Genomic DNA, 8430 nt, shown 5'->3' on the forward strand with positions numbered 1-8430 from the left:
CAAGATTTCATGACCTCTTTTTCTATTTCTTTTTCATTTTTTCCTTTCCCCAATAAGTGTAACATAGGAACCTTTTCTTTTCCTTTAGATTATTTTTGTAGTTTTTCTTTTCTTTTCCCTTTTTAATAAAATGAGCATTTATTTCCTTACCTTTGATAATTTCATTATATTGCATTAAAAAAAAAAAAAAAAAAAAAAACAATGTCGAATTAAACACAAGGTATACCAATGATTTAAGGCAACCCTTGTAGCCACATCATATCTCCTTTCGCCTTTCTAATTTACAAATCCTTTCTTCATAAACCACTTTGAGCCTCGTCTAACGATAGACCTTTCTTTTTTCAACCTACATTTACCTAACCTTGGGATGGGATGGTGTGCAACTTATGCAATTCTAAAAAGCATGCGTGAATTCAGAAAAATAAAATAAGCAAAATAAATAAATAAATAAAAGTGTACAAAAGGGCAAGTGTTCCAATGTCTTTGATATGAAAATATCTTTGATAAGAACACGTCTCAGATTGCGTCTCTTATCAAGTGCTCGGTACCGTGCCTGAGAAATATGAATGCCAAGTGAGTGATAGACCACATGATCGAGATTGCTCACACTTATAAAATAAAAAAATTGCTAAAGCAAAGAGAGCTAAAAAAAACGGTAGAAACTCAAGCATGAAAATACAAAGATTCAGAAGCAAGGTTGCACACCTTGGGGGCTTGTCTAGGGTCTTGAGCCTTTATCCCCTTCTTCTATAACCTTTAGCCTAACCGCGTTATAACCCTTAAAAGACCTTTTTGAGGTACACACACTTGTGCGAGGTTCGGCTAGAGCTATGTTCGGGCCTGATTCCTAACGGATACGTAGGCAACCTCACATCGAGGTGCGGCCGTAATAAACATGCATTCATATTCACATTCACACACTTGCACCATGATCATATCAAGGAATCTCCAATGCTCATCCCTTTTCACTTAGAGCTAGACTTGGGGGCTTGGTCCTTACATCATTAGCTTACCTAGCCTAAGAGTCACCATTATTTGGCTCTTCTAACAATATGTTTTTCCACACACTTAGCTCTTGCGGCCTAACTTTAGTGTCACTATCACACACCGCACAGATACATGACCAAATATACTTCCCTTAGGAACCCTTTGTCATGAAATCTTAACATAACGATGAAGCATGCCTTGTCACATCACTCAACACTCATAATTGTCATTACATAGAAGCATGAAGTGCTTAGCCTCCGTGCCTAAGTTACCGAAATACTTTCATCATTGAGTCCAGCATTGAGATAGCCTAGGATGGATTAATCCTTGCACCTTGAGAGATAGTATCAAACAACATTTGACTAAGCTCATTCAACATGCATCCTTGTACCCTCCACAAAAATGACGGAAAATTTTTGCTTTTTTGCATTTTTGAGTCGCACGATCACATTAGAATGTACACACGAGTCATGTACACATAGAGTCATGTCGTGTCATATCACTTTGATTTGAGTCTAACACATGTGTCATTACACTTCGAGTCGAGTCAACCTCGAGTCAGTCAAACATATCGAGTCAAGTTTATACCTTGAGTCGTGTCAAGTCGATGAGTCAAGCTACATTAAGCCTTAGGTCAACCTTAAGATAATTAAAGAAATTGGCAAAGTTCTATAGTCAAAATAAATACAGGTGCAGCAGAACAGGGAAGACCCTATCACAGCATTCGGTGACAGAGTCAATCCTTGGCGCCAGAGATATTTCAGCAGCGACAGAGCTCGAAGCCTCTCCAAAAGGTGATTTCGACCTCATGCAGCAATTTCGGGTTCCTTGCTTGAAGCGCCTAAGAATTAGCTCATCACGGAAACACCGGCATACTGGTTTTAGCGAAAGCAAACTTCAGGCGAGCTTTAGAGATCGAAAAACGTTGGTCTTCGGAAATTTTTCTTTAGAACATTATCGCAACAAACATTCAAGCACCAAAGCTCTATTGTTCAGAGACGCGTGAACATTTCCATCAAAAGCTCTTTTGCTCCAGAGACGCGTGGGCATATCAACCAACGCTCTTTGTTCAAAGACGCGTGGACATTTCATCAAAGCTCTTTTGTTCAGAGACGCGTGGACATTTCATTCAAGCTCTTTTGTTCAGAGACGCGTGGACATTTCCTATTTTCAAGCTCTTTTGTTCAGAGACGCGTGGACATTTCCTATTTTCAAGATCTTTTGCTCAGATACGCGTGGGCATCCTATTATTAAGCTCTTTTTTCAGAGACGCATGAACATATCAAAAAGAAGCTCTTTGTTCAGAGACGAGTGAGCATCGAAACAGCAAGGTGGCATTCCCTAGATTGTGGAGAGTTGTCACAAACAACTGAGGATTGTTTCAAGAGAAGCAATCTTCGACGGTGTTCCCTTGGATATGGAATATTATAAAAGTGGAGGAGGATCGTTTCAGGCGAAGCAATCTTCTAAATTGGAAGCAGTTACGGGCGTAGCGGTTTTCAAGCGGGATGGCATTCTCTAGCTTGCAGGAGGTCGTCAAAACAATCAGTTACTCTCAGAGACGTGTGCTCGACGGTGCAAGATACACGTTTCTTCACTCTTTTATCTGTTTAACTAATGCTAGTTTTGCAGGTATCGGCGTTACAAGATTGATTTAGGATCGTAGAACGTTCTGAATCATTCTCCGTCCCTATCGATATTTGACTTTTGTTTTCGAAACTTGCGTTTCTCCAAACTCAGTCAAAGTGGGGCTTCTGTAGACACCCATTTGTGTCTCCCCAAAACCAAACCCAGTGATGAGTACCTTTCACGTCGAATCATAATCGAATGAAACGAAAGTGTGGAAAGGTCTAGTGTTGCAGAAAGTTTTTATTTCTTTTCTCTTCTCTCTTGTTTTGAAAACTTTATTTTAAGAAAACAGCCAATCCAGTTTGGTTGGTCCATTATAAGGGTCCAATATTAGTGTAGTTGGATGGGGCTTGCAAAGACCTTTCCAATGATATATTATAAGCCCAATTCCGATGAATATTGAGGAAGTTATGGCCAATTTACTAAATTGGGCCCGGTTTGAGCTTTATGTGCGGCCCAATGATCTAGGGGAGGGCCTAATGTTATTTATCATTCCTAATGCAATTAGGAATGGTTTTAGTCTTCTAGAATCTTCTAGAAGGTTCTTTTCATTCCTAATTCAATTAGCATTGATAAATTGACTTTATTGACTTTTCAGAGTTTTAATCAAAATCAAATAGCATTTTCGAAGAAATTATATTATTTTATCTTCCAGTACGGGAAATTTATCAGATTTTCGAAAACGCGTTGAAATCCAGTTTGGCGTCCAACCCCAGGCATTGGCGCCTGGAATCAGGCTTGGCGCCAGGCGCTAGCCATTGGCACCTAGCGCTAGCCGCTGGTGCCTGGCGCTAGCCGTTGGTGCCTGGCGCCAGCTAGCCAGGGTTGGCGCCAGCTCTGTTTCCTGAGCGTCAGACTCTGTTTTGTAAATTATCTTTTTGGCTGATTTTCTCTATAAATATCGTATTAAAAAATTCTGTTTGGATTCGATATTCACCAATTCATCATCTACATTCACCAACAACCAATTTTCAAGCTTTAATCAACAATCATTAATTCTTTAGCATTCTTTCATTCAATCTTTCTTGATTTTTCATACAAAATTCCGCATTCACAAGATCTAGAAACACCTAGCCATATTCGAAGTTGCCTTCGCCCTAGGCGTGAAAGGTTTAATTTCTGAGGGTTTGGTCCCAAATCTCTATTTCAATTATTTAATTTAATTGCTTTTATTATTATTTTCCTTGAAGTTATTAACGCGTGTATTTTGTTATTAGAAAGAGGTACGAGACATCAAAGTAAGTGCTTTAATGGTTTTAATTAATATTATGATGTAGAAATCATGTTTATATTGTTATTATGATATTCCTAGTATCATGCCTAGGGTAATTTTAATATTAAATATGATTGTTGTGATGCTTCCTATGCTCTTCCTAATATTTATGATTGTTAGTATCATGTTAGGGTTAAAGATTTGATTTTTATTCTTTAGTGACATGCTAGGGTTTGTTATTAATCTTGTTAGTATCATGCCTAGGATCTTGTTATTATTATGCTTTAATATTAACATGATTATTATTATGGTTAGTATGATTGTTATTATGATGATTATTTCATTAATCATGATTATATTTTTTACTTTGATTATTATGTTGCTTGATTTATATTGTTATTGCTTGATCACACCTTTTATGCATGTTTAAAGGGAATTTTGTACTTGTAATCACGCTTAATAAGATAATTAATAATCTTGTTTAGGGTTAATTGTGATTATAATTCAAGTGGTCGCCAATAATAGATTTGTTTGTGCATTATATTCAACTAGCATAGATGAACAGGTTTAGGGTTAATCCTATTGATTGCATGTTAGTCAGAAAGCGCACATGAATACGATCAGAATAAAGTAGAGGTCTATTATTAGGGAAGGTTCAATCTATTTTAGGTTGGATTTGTACCATCATCCCCGATCCCTTATTTGGTTCATGACCTTATGGAGTTGACGTTCTCTTGGATCGTTAAGGGGTGTAACCTTCACCTCGTGAATGGTTTACAAGTTCCTTAAAAACTTGTTGGTGACTCTTTTGCTCTATCTTCTTCCCTTTTGGACGCCACCGTACTTTAGTGTATGATCACAGTGGGGTTCGAGCTAGTGGGATTTTAAAGGCTTGAAATTATTCCTTACACTAGTATTTTCATCTCCCACTTTTAACCAATTCATCTTGTTTTTTTGCTGCAAAAATGAAAAGTAATCTTTCCTAAGTTGAGCATAAACAGCTAGTAACTCAACTTCTTTCTTCTGAACTGCAATATTGCTATAGTCATTTTGAATCTTCTTCTGACAAGCAATTACATCCTCCTTGGCTTCTAAAAAACGAGCCCCAATTTCAGAATATTCAGCTCTATTCAATCTTTTCAGAACAGTTTTAACCTCTCTGAGCTTCTTGACAACCTTGAACATCAATTTCCCTGTAACATTAATATTCCAGGCTTGCTTGATTAACTCACCATAATCAGGATTATTACTCCACATATCAAAGAATTTAAATGGCCTAGGACTAGACCTAACTTCCTCTTAAAAACAAATGATAGCTGGACAGTGATCAAACCACATCTCAGAGTTATAGTGAACAAAAGAACTAGAAAAACTAGTCACCCACTCAGAGTTGACCATAGTTTAGTCTATTTTACTATAGACTCTAGCTTCACCATCCTGTTTATTAGTCCAAGTAAACTTTGAACCAATTTGAGTCATATCCTGCAAATCACAATACTCAGCACAATCTCTAAAGGGTAACATCTCAGAGTTGCTGATTCTTCTGCCTATCCTGTCATCTATATTCAAAGGACAGTTAAAGTCCCCAGAAATCAACCAAGGACCCTTACGTTGATCTGCAATTCTCCTTAACTGATCCCACAAAATTACCCTTTCTTTGGCATCATTATCCCCATATACAAAAGAACACTCAAAGGTTTTCTGTAAAGTTCTATTAACAATCTTATTGTGAATTATCTGAGGGCAATTATAGATAATATCCACACTAAAAAAATCATGAAGCCAAGCAACCAAAATTCTGCCACCCTTCACAGTACTAAAATTTGAAGTAACACACCATCCAGAGAACATTCTCAAATACACTTCAGAAACGTTCCACTAGCAATCTTATTCTCAACTAAGCAGCAAAGACCAATATGATTACTATTCAAATAGTTCCTGATCTCAAGCAGCTTCATAGGGCTATTCAAGCCCCTAACATTCCAAACAAGAGCTTTATACATATCCCAAGCTAGGAGTTTGACCTCCCTCTTGAGTATGAATCTCAACAGGAACCCTTCCAATCACAACATGAGAAGTGTCCTCCTCTCCAAGAACTGCAAAAGAATTCTGCACAACAACTCCTTCACAAACAGGCGAAGCTCTAGTAATTGGGCTCATTCTTCTCACATTCCCAGTTGGGGTATACACCGGATCATCATTACCCAAAACATTACAAAGGATAGGTTTCCATTCCCAGGTAATATCCTGTTCTATGTCCCACTCCACCATAGTCATTACAAAGGATAGGTTTCCATTCCCAGGTAATATCCTGTTGAAATAAGTCACCCCTTTCATCATAGAGCTCAATATGGTCAGGAAACTATTGCTTGATATCAACCTCAACCAAATACCTCGCATAAGAAACTCTCTCCTTAGTATGTGTAGCATTATCAGGATGAATAGGCTCTCCAATCAATCCCACAATCTTCTCAAGGCATCCTTTCCCCCAATACTTCAAAGGAAACCCTTGAAGTTGCACCCACACTGGGAATTTAGTAAGATCCTTAACATTTAATTCCATGCCATCCTCCCATTGTTTTAAGCAGACAGGTTTCTTATCCATTAGCAAGGTCCAATTAGCTAAAGCTTTATCCCTGGTTTCAATGTTCAAAAATCTAATCAAAAACACTCCCCTCTTTAAAGGAATTACCTTATCAATATTCGATTTCCCCCTAATTCTCCAACAGAATCCTTCAAACACCTTAATATGAGGACTAGCAGCTAAGGTAAATGCTACTACCCCCAATTTCCAATAATCCAGTTCCTCCGCAATATCATCCATAGACAATTTTAACACAGGTTTATCAAATTGATCATGCATGGGTTGATTATCAATATCATCTAACAATTTCGAAGTATTATCAACTGGAAAGAAAGCTTCAATAGGATTAGGGTTAGGAATTACCTGAACTCCCGATGCTCTGTTTTTCGACCCCTTAGACCCAGATTCAATCGACTTCAAATTCGACATCCATTCAGAAAGTTTAGATTTCTCTCTCGCTCTATTGATCAATTCTTCCATAGATTGTTCAGGAGAAAGCATACACCGATCCAATTCATCCTCCATATCAAAAACCAGAGGAATTTGACCTACATCACCTCGAGCTTTTGTCTTCAGAGTTCCAGCATACAATCCCAGAGAATCCTTAGCATTAGAGTTCTTTCCATCAATGGTGATCTCCTTCTGAGCGCTCTGCTTACCCTTCTTCTTCCTCGCCATGGCAGAGAAAAACGAGAGATAGAGAGAATCTAGAGAGAGAAAGTTTATTTTATTTTATTTTATTATTATTTTTTTTTTATTTTTTTTTATTTATTTATTTTTTTCGGATTTTATTCAGACTTAATTTTAAGTTTGTTAAAAGTTCAATTTTTATTTTTCATTTTTCTCTTTGGGGGAGAAAGTCAGATACCCTCCATCAATAATAAAAATGACGGAATTTTTGCGCAAAAACAAGATAAAGTCATAATAAATAGATAATAATATGTATATACAAATATGTCTAATAAATTAGTCAATTAGGCAAAGTTCTGTACAAGTCAAAATAAAAAAACATAGGTATAAACTACGGCGTTGGAGGACACAAATGATGAGAGACGCCCATCATATCATAGAACTGCGCAGTACGAGGAGTAAACTCTCCACCAGTTCCAGCTCCAGTCTCCTTGGGAGGTGGAAAATTTAACACTGGACCCGTCAACCCAAGGTCGCCCTAAGGCTAAGGCTGCAGAGGTTGCTACAATGACGAGCCGACCTCGTACGTCCCACCACCTCTAGGAGCCGAGGTAGCCTCTCCCTGGCCTACCGGCTCAGCACGTGCGCCCCCTGATGAAGAGCCCGAGCCCTCCACCACCTCGGTCCGGGCAGCCTCAGATCGATCACCTCGACCGCCAGAACCAGTACGGCGACATCTCGAGCTAGACCTCGCCGGATCTCTCCGGACCTCAGGTCTCGTCCGGGTATGAGAAGGAATGGGCTGACCCTGCAAGAAGAAACCAAGTTAGAAACAATCAAAATAGAAGCATAATAATGCGGAAACAAGGAGGAAAGGCTACCTCCTGAACAGCGTCGTCGCGACGACACGTAGCCACGTTCCTCATCCGGACGAGCTAGCTCCGGAAGGCGTTTATGCACCGTGCCATTGTTGTGACCCCCTCGCGCGAGAACTATCAAAGAAATAAAAGTCAGTAACAATGCATAACAGATATGAACAAATTGTAAATAAATGAACTTACACGAGACTGGTGGCGAAGAATTAACCGTTCCACGAAGCGCTGATCCTCAAGAGCCGGAGGAATCATCTCCTCGATAGGCCCGTATGTCCCCTGGTAATGGATAGACATATGAGGTGGCACGAACTCAGTAGGCCCAGCCTGACAAAAGCAAATCAAAGTCAGTAAAATATTACTTGGGGGCTACTTAGCAAAATGTAAAAGATGAAAATCATACCGCCGCCTCCTTAGACAGAACAGGGGTCGGAGCTAACAATGGCAGCAGCTCCTCCTCATAGCACTGCCCAGAGATTGCATGAGATCGCCAAGGGGTGTCAGCTCTCTCCGAT

The sequence above is a fragment of the Chenopodium quinoa genome, unplaced genomic scaffold (genome assembly GCF_001683475.1).
Source record: "Chenopodium quinoa cultivar QQ74 unplaced genomic scaffold, ASM168347v1, whole genome shotgun sequence".
Lineage (NCBI taxonomy): Eukaryota > Viridiplantae > Streptophyta > Magnoliopsida > Caryophyllales > Amaranthaceae > Chenopodium > Chenopodium quinoa.